The sequence below is a fragment of the Aegilops tauschii genome, chromosome 5, assembly GCF_002575655.3.
Source record: "Aegilops tauschii subsp. strangulata cultivar AL8/78 chromosome 5, Aet v6.0, whole genome shotgun sequence".
Lineage (NCBI taxonomy): Eukaryota > Viridiplantae > Streptophyta > Magnoliopsida > Poales > Poaceae > Aegilops > Aegilops tauschii.
Window position 1 is genome coordinate 322,254,880 of NC_053039.3, and position 12,222 is coordinate 322,267,101.

The following is a 12,222-nucleotide window of genomic DNA, read 5'->3' on the forward strand; positions in this document are numbered from 1 at the left end:
TTTTTAAAAAAAATCTTATATTAAAAACTCAGATGCACTAACCGGCAGCTTCCCAAATTTGTAAGTTTCCAAGTAAATCTTTCCCTTCACAAGCACATCCTCTTTGTATAACTTCGTCAGGTCCTTGGTCGTCAGGTATGATGCACGTGGCGTCAACGTGTGCATAACTGAAAATTTGTGAAGCTTCAAGCAGTCAAGATACATAATCAGGGGGACAATGGCACAACCCTCTGCACAATTCTGCTTGCTCCCTTCTGTTTACCACCTCACCACAGCTACCTGCAACTCATCAACAACAAGCTGGCAAAAGTCCATCTGCGCCATAGCCACATAATCCATGTTCTCTACCATTGCAGCAACTCTACCCAAACGAACTGCAGGCCCGGGGCACCGCAAATTCTGGTAAAGTATCAGGAAGAACACCTTCACAGCAAGGTCAACAGTCACATGATCATCTTCCTCCACCAACACCTTCAACTTCTCAAGGAAGTCCTTGACACCTATACTTTTTGAACGGTCAAAGTCAAGCTCATCCTTGAGGGCAGTCAACGAGTCATCATGGCCGCTGGCAGCAGGCATCGGTGCAGTGTGACGTCCCATAGGTAAATCAAAAATGTGATGAACTGCATCACGATTGATTCAAAGAACCCTGCCATTCCCAAAGTCCATTATCATGGTGGCAGGGTCAATCACTCCCATCAGATAGCACATAAGAATGCGCGACACATTTTTCTTTGCTGTCAGTTCAAAGACAACACCGAATCCAGCATCCCGAACATGACTACAGTGTGTCTCTTTCAACAAAGCAGCAGCCTTGCAAACAGTGGGAAGCGACAAACGTATGGTCTTGTTAAATCAAGAATCATCTCCCTCAGCATCATCTTCAGTTGCATTGCTCTTACTAGACTTCTTCCTCTGTGTAGAGGAAAATGTTGTCCACATTAGAAGATTAGCCATAAAAAAGAGATAGAGAAAACACAGATAGAATAACAATGAAGGAAACAACTGCAGTCCACTTCAACAAACCTTTGGAACAACATCCGCCTCCTCGCCGGAGTCAGCACCAACATCTTCATCGACATCATCACGGGCACGCTTGGGTAGACTCTTAGATGAACGACAGTCTTTGCGTCTACCAGTATGAACAGCCCTCACAAAATCAGCAAGCACAAAGTCGTCATCATCAGAGTTGGGACCTTCAGTGACATGTAGTCGCTTGCGTTGAGAATCCTTTCCACCAGCTTCAGTAGTTCTCTTGCCAAGATTCTTGTTCATGCCAGCAACACGTGGACTCCGCCGAGGTGTACCACCATCCTCAGCAACAGTACTCAGCCTCTTCTTCTGCAAAGCAAGCTGCTTCACCTTGGCAAATTTGGCACCCTTGGCACCATCTGCAGCTCTCCTCTGCTTCTCCTTCTCTGCAAACTCTTTTGAGTCATTTTCAAACCTCAACTTATTCTTGCTTTGCTTCAACTCATATTCACGAAGCTGTTCCGAGACCATCCAATCCTGTGTAACTTCCTCTATACCATCAACAGACTGCGATTGTGTTTCAGACAAGAAGGGACGTCTCTGGTCAAAGCTCACACCAACATTACCCTCTGCAAAATAATGGTCAATCAATGGAGTAACCTCCTCAAACCCAGGCGCCCAGCATGGAAAACAGACACTGCGTCAAAATGAAGTTTGACTATGGTCGTTAAAAAGTGCACAAAAAGAACAAATGCAGTACACTTAGACATATAAATGCAGTGCTCCAATCATAAGCTAAAAATAAAAAATAATGCATTGGACAAAAAACTTGAATAAAACAACAATGTAGTTCACACATACATATAGTAGAGTTCACATATACAAATAAATGCAGTGCTGCATACCCTAACTTCACGTTTGTTCCCAACAAAATGCCGAACTAGATACATCAAGGCAACGCCAATTTGTACAACATCAAGTAACCAGCATACACAAAATAAACAAAGCATTCACATACCAGAAGGAGGGGCCACACTTATGGGAGAAAATTCAATCGGCGAATTCACTTGATGTCCTCCCTTGCCACCATGATCCTTACCACCAGGACAACGAGAGCCAATTGGTGTAACATTATGAGCACTGCAATCACCTACTGGATTCAAAAAAACCAGAAACAGAAATTACAAAACATAACATGAGAAAATAATGCAAACGAACGCTGACAACTAACAGAGCATAAACAAATATGCAGGATGAATTAGGAAACTAGATAAACATCAAACAAAATAAACAAAGCTAAAAATAAGCACCCCACATACCCTGAACTCCTCCTCCCACTCTGCTCGGCGAAGATATGGCGTTTCCCTGCAGCACAAGGACGAAGTGACAGATATAAGCAACAAAATCGGCAAAATCTGACGAAACCCTAGATCCACCTTGCTCTGCCTACAGAGCACACACGAGTATCAACTTCAAATCGAGATAAGATCGCCTGCCTACGGAAAAATTACACAAGCAAAAACAGCAACTACGAGAATCGCAAAACTAGACGAGGGGACGATCAAGACCGAGGCCAAGCAGAACGTACCACAAAAAAGGGGAAGAATGCCGGCGGCGACGGGAATGGGCAGGAAAGGGCTGCGGGAGCGCAGCGGCAAGGGCTCGCGGAGCGGACGGCGACGCGGAATGCAGGAATAAGGACCTCTTGAGGGCGGCGGTTCCTCGGCCGACGGCGGTTCCTCGGCCGACGGCGGTTGCTACGGGCGATGGCGGTTTTGCTCGAGGGAGAGATGCCTCGGGAGAAACTGCAAGAGAGGAGAGGGGATTGTTCTCGGTCTCTCTCCCTGTCAGCGGAGCGGTGGGATTACCTAGGAGGGACACGTAGGAGGCCCGCATGTGGCAAAGGGTCACATAAAACGGGCCCGCCCAAAGATGGCCCGGCTAAAATAAGATAGACTACATCAAAAAGCACATGATGCAGTTCTCTATGAAGAACAATGAAGTTCAGACGGTAAAACAAAATAAAATACATGCAGTTCAAGGAAAAAGTTAAAATCAAAAACAACACGCGTGTTAAGAACGCATCCAAAAAAAGTCTACCTTCAAATAAGTGCCACAACAAAAAAGGGGCCCCCCAACCCCCCCTACCCCTCCCGTACAAGGGACTGCAGTAAGTACACGCAAAAACAGATGCAGTACGCAGCTCTAAAAAAATGCAGTGCATTTGGTTACATGAATAGTCGGTATAGCAATCCAGTTCCGGATTACCTACATGAATAAATACACGGTCTAGAGCACAACAAAAAACTCGTAAAATTGCGGAATGCATTGTACTTTTTTCAGGGGCTATAGCAAGGACACGCAAAAAACGGTGAAGTACGCACCTGTAGACAAAATGTAGTTCTCTTTTGTAGACGACGCAGTGCAGAACAATAACCAATGCAGTTCCGTTAACACGCAGGATACATATAAACGTGACAAATGCCCGTTCGCACAGAAAGTGGTGGTTAAAAAAATTTACTCATAAAAAATAAAATAAAACCACGTTCGCATACAACCACCCAATCCGAGCGGTTCCATCGCCACAAGCCCACGATCACAGACGCAACACCAACCCATGATCTGCACAACCGCATCGCCAGTGAGATCGTGCAGTTCATCCGATGCGGCCATCCCACCCCGCGCCCTACCCTTAAATTTAGACCCCTGCCAAAGGCCTTCTCATCCACAACAACAGAAGTATACATTGTGCTGCCACCAAATCGCTCCATCACATCGATCTCCACAGAAAACACCAAGCCCTACTACCGGCGATGGCGTTCACCGACGAGTACAAGGGCGTGGAGGCCCACGGCAACACCAAGTTGCACGTCATCCACCAACGACAAGAAGCAGATGGTGATCTCCCTCGCGCAGTACGAGCGCCACCTCAGCCTCCAGCGCCACAAGATCGTCGGCATTGATCTTGAGTACAACAACGAGCCTGAAGCGACGCAGAAACCAGCCCTCTGCCAACTCTCCATCGGCAATACTCAGCCGGTGCTGCTCTTCCAACTGAGCGCCGCTGAAACATGCACCGGCTTCGACAACTTCCTCGCCGACCCCAGGTACACCTTTGCAGGCTTCTCCGTCAACGACGACAAAACCAGGCTAGAGCGCGTCAATCTGGAGGTCGCCAACTTCGTCGACATCTAGAAGGAGTGGAGGGTGCCCGAGGCAACCAAGGAGTTGGACTCCCTTGGAGACGTCTCCGGCATGCTCATCGATGACTACAACAACAAAACGAAGAAGAAGATCACCAACGACGAACACAAGCGCTGGGCCACCCTGCCTCTGTCCATGAGGCACATCGAGTACGTGGCAAAGGACGCCTACGCAGCGTACGAGATATGGAACCGCATCACCCTCACCCAGGACGGGCTTCGCAGTGCAAAGCTGGAGAAGGAGGAGCCCCCCAAGAAGCGCGCCAGGAGCAGCTGGGGATGGGGAGACGCTAACTGGTGAAGAAGAAGATGGTGCCGGCCAAGAGCCAACAATGCTAGCGTCGTTTTAGAATTATCATCAAATTTGCTTCATGTTGTTTGCTTATGTATCGTTAGTTTGCTTGTGATCATTTGCTTTTGCTGAACTTAGTTTGCTTGTCATGCAGAATCGCTTGTAATGATGAACTTTGATTATGTTAGATTGCTTTCTGTTGAACTTAGTTTGATGATGATGAACTTGACGTACAGAATGCTTGTGATAATTTGTTTTCTGTTGTTTGCTAATGTATCATTAGATTCGAGCAATGCACAAAACGAAATAAGATGCAGTGTGCAAATAGGACACATGCAGTGCAAAATGTGTACGTATGCAGTACAGACTCTGTCGAATGAAGTTTACACATACCCAACAAAGCAGTGCACTCCCCTAAATTTGAAAAAAGAATACATAAGAGCAAAAACACAAAGAGGAAAATGCGACTTGTATATGTAGTGCGGAATATGTGAACGTGCAGTACAGAAATATAATCAATGCAATGCACAGATGATTTACTAAGCAGTGCACGCCCCTACATTTGAAAAAAGAATACATAAGAGCAAAAACACGAGAACAAAATGAGAACTATACATGTAGTACGAAATGTGTGCACATGCAGTACAGAACCCTGATCAATGCAGTGCACAGATGATTTACTAAGCAGTGCACGCCCCTACATTGGAAAAAATACATAAGAGAAAATATTAAAAAAAATTGACGACCCAGGTGCAACCGGCCCCAGCCAGTCTCGTAGTACATCTACGCCCACAGCAAGCGAGTCGTTCTGAGCCACGATGCATGGGGCCGGGCACACATGGGCCCACAGGTCAGAGAGCAGAGAGCGTTGTGTATAAGCGCCCAAATAAGTAACCAGAGGAGTTCGATACGGCTGCCTCGCCAACGCTTATAAAAAGGTCGGGCACGCCTTCCGCGGGCGAGGTGGGACTAAACATTAGGCCGCACACACAACGCACCGGGAACCAGCCGTGCTCACAGGCCGACTTGGGCCCAATGCGTCTTCATTCCCCGAACACAGGCCCAAAAGACAAAAGAGAGGCCACTGAAAATAAATAAAAAATCCCACATACCACTCCACAAACACAGGCCCAACCACGCGTTCCGCAGTTCGTCGTCATATGACAATGCAGTTCGCTATTTTCAACTAAGCAGTCCTGTTGCTTCTCAACTGCATTCACGTACACTGAATCAGAACCAATCCACCACCTAACACCAACCACAACATTTATTACTTCCGTTGCCCAATTGGTTGCATAAAAACGTATCCATTCGTGCTCCAGACTAACACAACTCCTCCCCCCATTCCTCTTTTTCTTCAAATCGTAGATCTAGGGTTCATCCCATCCCCAGCTCTTCTCTGAAATTCCACTGAACCCGCCATGGACTGTAAGTGCGGGTGTTTGGCAAGGATGGCGCCGGTAGCGGACACATGCGTGTACGCAGAAGGTCTAGAGCTCACCAACACCGAGTGGCGCAGCATGCTCGGGTGCCTGATGATACCCAACAGGGGGTTTCGGGCGCCATTTCTTCATCGCCTCACAACCGCAGATCTGCAGGAAAGTTGGGTATGTTTTCCCCTCACAATTTTCGACATAATCTAGGCTGCAAATCCACATCTGAATATATAGTTCAATAAATTTGTTCAGTAGTCTCAACAAAATACAAAACAGAATTTGTATTGTTGTTCAGATTTGTTTGCTATTAAGACTAGATGCTTCCACCTATTTTTCTTCAGTACCACACCAGGTATCGACACTAGTTAGATCAGAACCCCAACACACGAACAAAAAAGAGGGTCAGTAGATCAGCGTTGCAGTTCTCTTAACATGCTGGCGAAATACACTGTAACTGACCTTGCAGTACAAGCGTGTTGCAGTATAATATATATCCTTGTAAAACTAGAGGTCAATTCCAGATATAAGTTTGTTCATACATTGCAACTACTTTAGAAAATAGCAGTCATATATATGTAAGTATTTAAGTCAACATAAACAGATCCTAAGTATAAAGAAAAACATTTGCTCTTTACTTATAAAATTCTTTTTCCACCCATTCCAAAATGCAGAAACTGCCATCCACAAGAAAATTTCCTGCTCCGAGTTCAGGGAAGGTTACTTTGGAGACACAACACAAGAATGGGTATGCAGACATGCAAGCTGACTACCACATCGACTCTGAAGACTGCATCAACATAACTACTGGTTGGAAAGATTTTGTCTCCCAGAATGGCTTTAAGGTCGGAGAAGTGGCCATGGTGTTTTTCTACAAAGAAGAAGACTCCCTCAAGTTTACAATATTTGCACTCTAGGTTGTCTCATATGAAGCAAGCCATCAGTGGCATATTTCTAATGCTTTGCTTATGCTATATGCTTTTAAAATTATGTCCATCAGACACTTTGAACAATGCCTATTTTAAGTATGCAACCTCAACTGTGTCATTTTATCGCCCTTTTTAGACAAGTTGCTGATGGCAGTAATGCAGTTCTCTCAAACACATAGTGTGGTCCTAAAATATAAAAAAAAGCAGTCCTCTGAACAGTAACAATGAAATGCGAATGGTCGAAACTTTGCAGTTAACATATGATGTTCAAAAGAATTCTCATAGTATGCAGTTCAAAAAAATTGTTATAATAACTATTCAGCTAACACAAGCATATAATGGACCATCTATTCTAATAGAAGAATAGAACATTAACCATACTACTAATGTAGTACGAAAGTGGATATTATGCAGTCCTCTAGAACACAGAATGCAGTTTAAGAAAACAGAAATCTCATAAGCTTCCATAACCACTGTACTGCAGCTACAACGAAGTACACTACTAACAAAAATGCAGTGTACTACAACGTATGCCACAACTACAACAAATAAAATTAAAGCAGTAGAAATCCAGATATGTGGTAGACTAACACAGGTGTCAATTCACTCGCACTTCTATAACTCGCCAAAAAATTGTCCAACCACTAAACTATCAAAAAATACCCCCGCAAAAATTTACATGGAAGACACGGCAACTGGACGAACAGCATCAGCTTTCATTTATAAATTGCAATTAAAAAAATGATTATTATAGCCGCAATGCAATGAATTCAAACATATAGCAACAGTAATTACAAGATTCAAACACGCATGGACGCACAAAATCCAAAAAATCAACAAGAACAGAGGAGCGGACGAAGCTCACCCGCCCACACAATCAAATTCACAGGAATTGAAAACTAACTCCTAAAAATTAACAAATTGTAGAGTGAATGGACCGATTAAAACGAACGCAATCAAAGTGCATCCTAAAAATTAACAAATTGTAGAGTGAACGGACCTATTATATGTGGCTTCTGCACATCATCTCCATCATCATTATCAGTACATCCTAGGCAGGTGAGTTAGGATGCACTTGATCCCAGAAAGGTATCTATCCTTCAAACCAGAGGAGTGCTTCAAACTAACAACAGTACATAATATCCAACAAAAGAGGGTCGTGCTACAGCAGCAGGATACATGGCTCAGTCTAGATATCAATACGAATCAAGTTGTGCATATTTGCTGTTGGTATGGACCACATCGCCGCATGTCGGGTTTGCAAAAGCCATCCATCGCATGGAAGCTTGATGCCTTTCACACACTGAAGATTATCTGGCAACAAGCTGTGTCGACGAATCTCTGGATATGGTGATTCATGAAACCCATGGTATGATGTGTAAACACAGTTCCCCCTGGCGAATGGAAGTTGCATAGCATGGTAATCATCGCCGGTGATATGATCGATGATTGGTTGGATAATCGGATAATTGAGCCAGAGGAACATGGAGTGGTTGCCGAGGCTGTAAACCCGCCTCCAGTTGAATACGCCTGGCCCAACGGAGCTGGGATCTTTCTCGAACATGAAGCAGCCATAGCCATCAATGTCACAAACGCCCCATGCATTGTACTGCATGTGGTTTGATGTAATGGTTTTGTCAATTTGGTACGTGCAAATGAGCATCAAATGACCGCCGTTAGCTGAACGAGCGACAAACCACCAGCCATCGGCTGGTATGATTCCAGGTCCTGGAATCATGAAGGCCAGCGCATTTGCGTCTGCTGCAACAATTCAAATTGGAGACCAAAAGAACAAAAATAAACAATCATGTTCAGAGTATGTGTGGAATTAGAATTATTATAACAATGACACACATCATAGACAGAGAATTGCAATGTTGTGGTCATAATCATACCCCAAGTTAAAAAAAATAAACCAATGGCTTTCATATTCTAGCAATATGTCATGGTAAACATCATGTAACAATGAGACGAAAATAGCTATGACAGGGCCTACTCATATTTTGCCATAGCACTTACTACTGTTCACATATCAATTCTAAGCAATAACATGCATTGTTATAAAAATCTTGGAAATGAGAGTAACATATAGCAATCATGAGGTTATGCTTATAATATATATTCTAACAATCATTAGATGCCAATTGTTCTAATATCAACTCTAACAATAACATGTGTGGTCATAAAAATCTAGAAAATGAGAGGAACATATAGCAATGATGTGGTTATAGACATACTATCTATTCTAAATTTGTAACAATGAACAGACGGTCGTATTCATAAGGTAAAGATGAGATGACATAGAACAATTACACGATGATAGATTCCACCAGTATAGGCAGCCAATTTGTGTGTCGACCGCGTAAACGATGCCATCGTGCACTATAGCATCGTCCAGAAATGTTGCCTCAACAGGATTGACGATGAGCCATAACCATGTATGGCGACCGGATTCTAGATAGACTAATCCCATGTTGAACAAGGCAATGAGCTTGTAATCCATGTAGTCTTCTGATGGTGTGGGCACTTCGCAGATTACAACTTTCAGCAAACAGAGGTCGAGCCAAAAGCTCGACGCGTCTCGTGCATAATAGGCAGGAGTGTCTGGCGGGTCGCGAGGCTCGATGGCGGCGGTATCCAATGATGGAAGGGTGATCTCTCGCTGGGTGTAGATATCCACGAGACGCCACAGACTACCGGATTGGTGGATGAGGACGATCCAGTTGGCCTTCATGCCCGCCCAGTAGTGGCCGTGCATGAAGGACAGGTGGACGGGTAGTGGTAGCATGTCGAGGGGCACCACGGCAACCTCCGTAGGATCATCAAGTCGGTGTCTGGGCCACCTGCGAGGATCAGGCATCAGCAAGCAGGGTGTCTTGAAAAGAGCCCGCCGGTTGCAGACGAGTAGACGGTACAAAGACACCGAGCATGCGGCCAGACGGACGGTGCTAAGCAGGTCCGTACGATTACAAATCTGCTCCAAGAGAACATCGGGGAGGGAATACCAATCGCGGCTCTGCGTGTCAGTCGGTTCTGCCATAGGATTTTTTTAGGGCACTGAGTGATTGGGGTTTTCGGTGCCTGCGAGCCAGCGGGGAAGTGGATTCGGTCGGGCGAGCGAAGAAGATGGCGTGTGTGGCCGAGCAGTGAGTGGGGGGCTATGGTACGCGCAAGCTACCAAGGAAGATGGCGCGGGCAGGCGAGCAGTGAGCGAGGGGAAATGGTGTGTAGCCGACGATGGGGAAGAGAGGAGGAAGAAGAGTGAAAGACGGGGAAGAAAGTGCATTAAATCTCAATTCTACTAGTACTACTACCAGGATATACCGTCCTTCGTAGTGTAAATAGTTACGCCGATGACATGTGGGTCTACCTCAAGAGGGCTCATATGTTAGTTAATGGAGGAGAGAGGTGCGTAGGCGTATTTGCGGAAGCGTGCTCCACTGGCAAACATTATGGCAGTACTGGGTAAGGCTGATTTAGTAACACCAACACGCTGGTTTAGCTTATTAATTAAGTGTCCCATCTGCTGCAGCGTGTATTGTCACTTCACTGTGAAGACTAGTTGAATAGTTCTCGGAATAATGGATTGCGAAGACTTCCTATCTACAGTATCCCTATGCCTCTACGCTCACTTCACTCATTTTGCTCCGTACGTAGTCACTGTTGCAATCTCTAGAAAGACAAATACTCCATATTTGGGAACAGAGGGAGGCTTTTACTCCGTATTTGGGAACAGAGGGAGTATCACCATATGGAGGGAATAGAGGAAGCTTGAAATATGAACAAGTCAATGGGAGGGAGTAAAAGCCTCATGCGTGCATGCATGCATGCAACCTGCAACACTCACACATACACATGGGCGCACGCAACACTCACGCACCCATGTGGCACACAGCACACGACGCAACACACACGCTCACGCTCAAGTGCTCTACCTACTCCCTACATCTAAGAAAGACTGTACATTTAGAGATTTACACATTGACCAGGGCATAATTAACGCCCAAAAGTAGCAGACTTATGTGTGCATGCGACCATTGAGAGAAGAAGATTAAATGAAGGTTTTTGCATGCTGTAATTAAGGATAGACATGTAGCCTATAGCTAGAGCACAATTTGGTGCATTAGTCAATCAATATCGATTTAGATTAAAGGCTAAATGCATTGGAAGTGTAGATGTACACTATTTGTTTTTTAGCGATGTACACTCTTTGTTGGAAGACCGAGGGAGTACACGTGCATGCACTCACATACACAGACAGGGTAGTTCGCGCGCAAGGGTTGGACTCCTGTCGCGCCTGCGTAAAGTTTTGTTTAACTGATTTCTTTGCTCTGCCAACTGATAGGTGGGACCCAGAAACCAGGTGACAATTTAACCAGTCAACAAATTGCCACGTCGACTATGTGGCCAGTCAGTAGGGTGCAATACGGTGCTCTACGATGAGCTAGTGATCGTATAATCACCGCAAAACTATATATAGTGACCGTAAAGAGCGTATTGTTACATACGTTGACTGCCAGTGTATTTTTCTCGTTTCAAATTAAGCCATATTAATTGGAAAGGATGCAGTATGGACTAGTACTAGTACTGCTTTGATGTGTCCCGTCAACTCACCGAACGAGGAGAAGCTTGCTTACTACGCCTCTCCCTCGCCAACGCGCGCAGTGGCTCGCAGGACGAGGAGAGGGTTTTGACTATAGCGCCCTCTCCCTCGCCCTCGCCCTCGCCCTCGCGATGGACGTGCAGTAGTTCAATCGGTGTCAGATTGCCAGAAGCATATTTTACTGTAGTATCATCATTGTTGGACCTTCCGAAGAGGCGAAGAGCCAAGTGCAAGGTTCACACGAGTACGAATTGTCGAACCTCCCGAAGAGGCAAAGAGCCAAGCGCAAGGTTTTATAGGAGTTGTCGTCCTAGTAGGAGTATACTACAACTATAGCGAACGGTGTTACTGTATGATGCCGCCATGTCACCTATATCCAAAGATGTGCCACCTTTTTTCTCAAAGAGCGTGTTGGAGCCCATGCAACAACCACAGAAGTTGCACGTACACATAACACATTTACTAGTAATAAATTCTAAAGGACAAATGCCAGTATGCCACACAAGTTCATCTCCAATTCATGTGATAAATTTGTGCACGACTAGTCTACATATATTCACAGCGCTACCGTTCACAATTTACCATACTCCACTTACACATTATAGATGGGCTACATGTCCTCCTCTAGGTTCCAATTCTAGGTGTTCTTCATGGATGGCACGATCCATAGCGGTGGACAACGGGAATCATTGTCGCAACTTTCTAGTACGGTTCCACACGATGGAGACTCATCCAAGCTGAAGCGGCATAAATCAGCGATAGCGTGTCCCAGCATGTCATTCATCCGGTG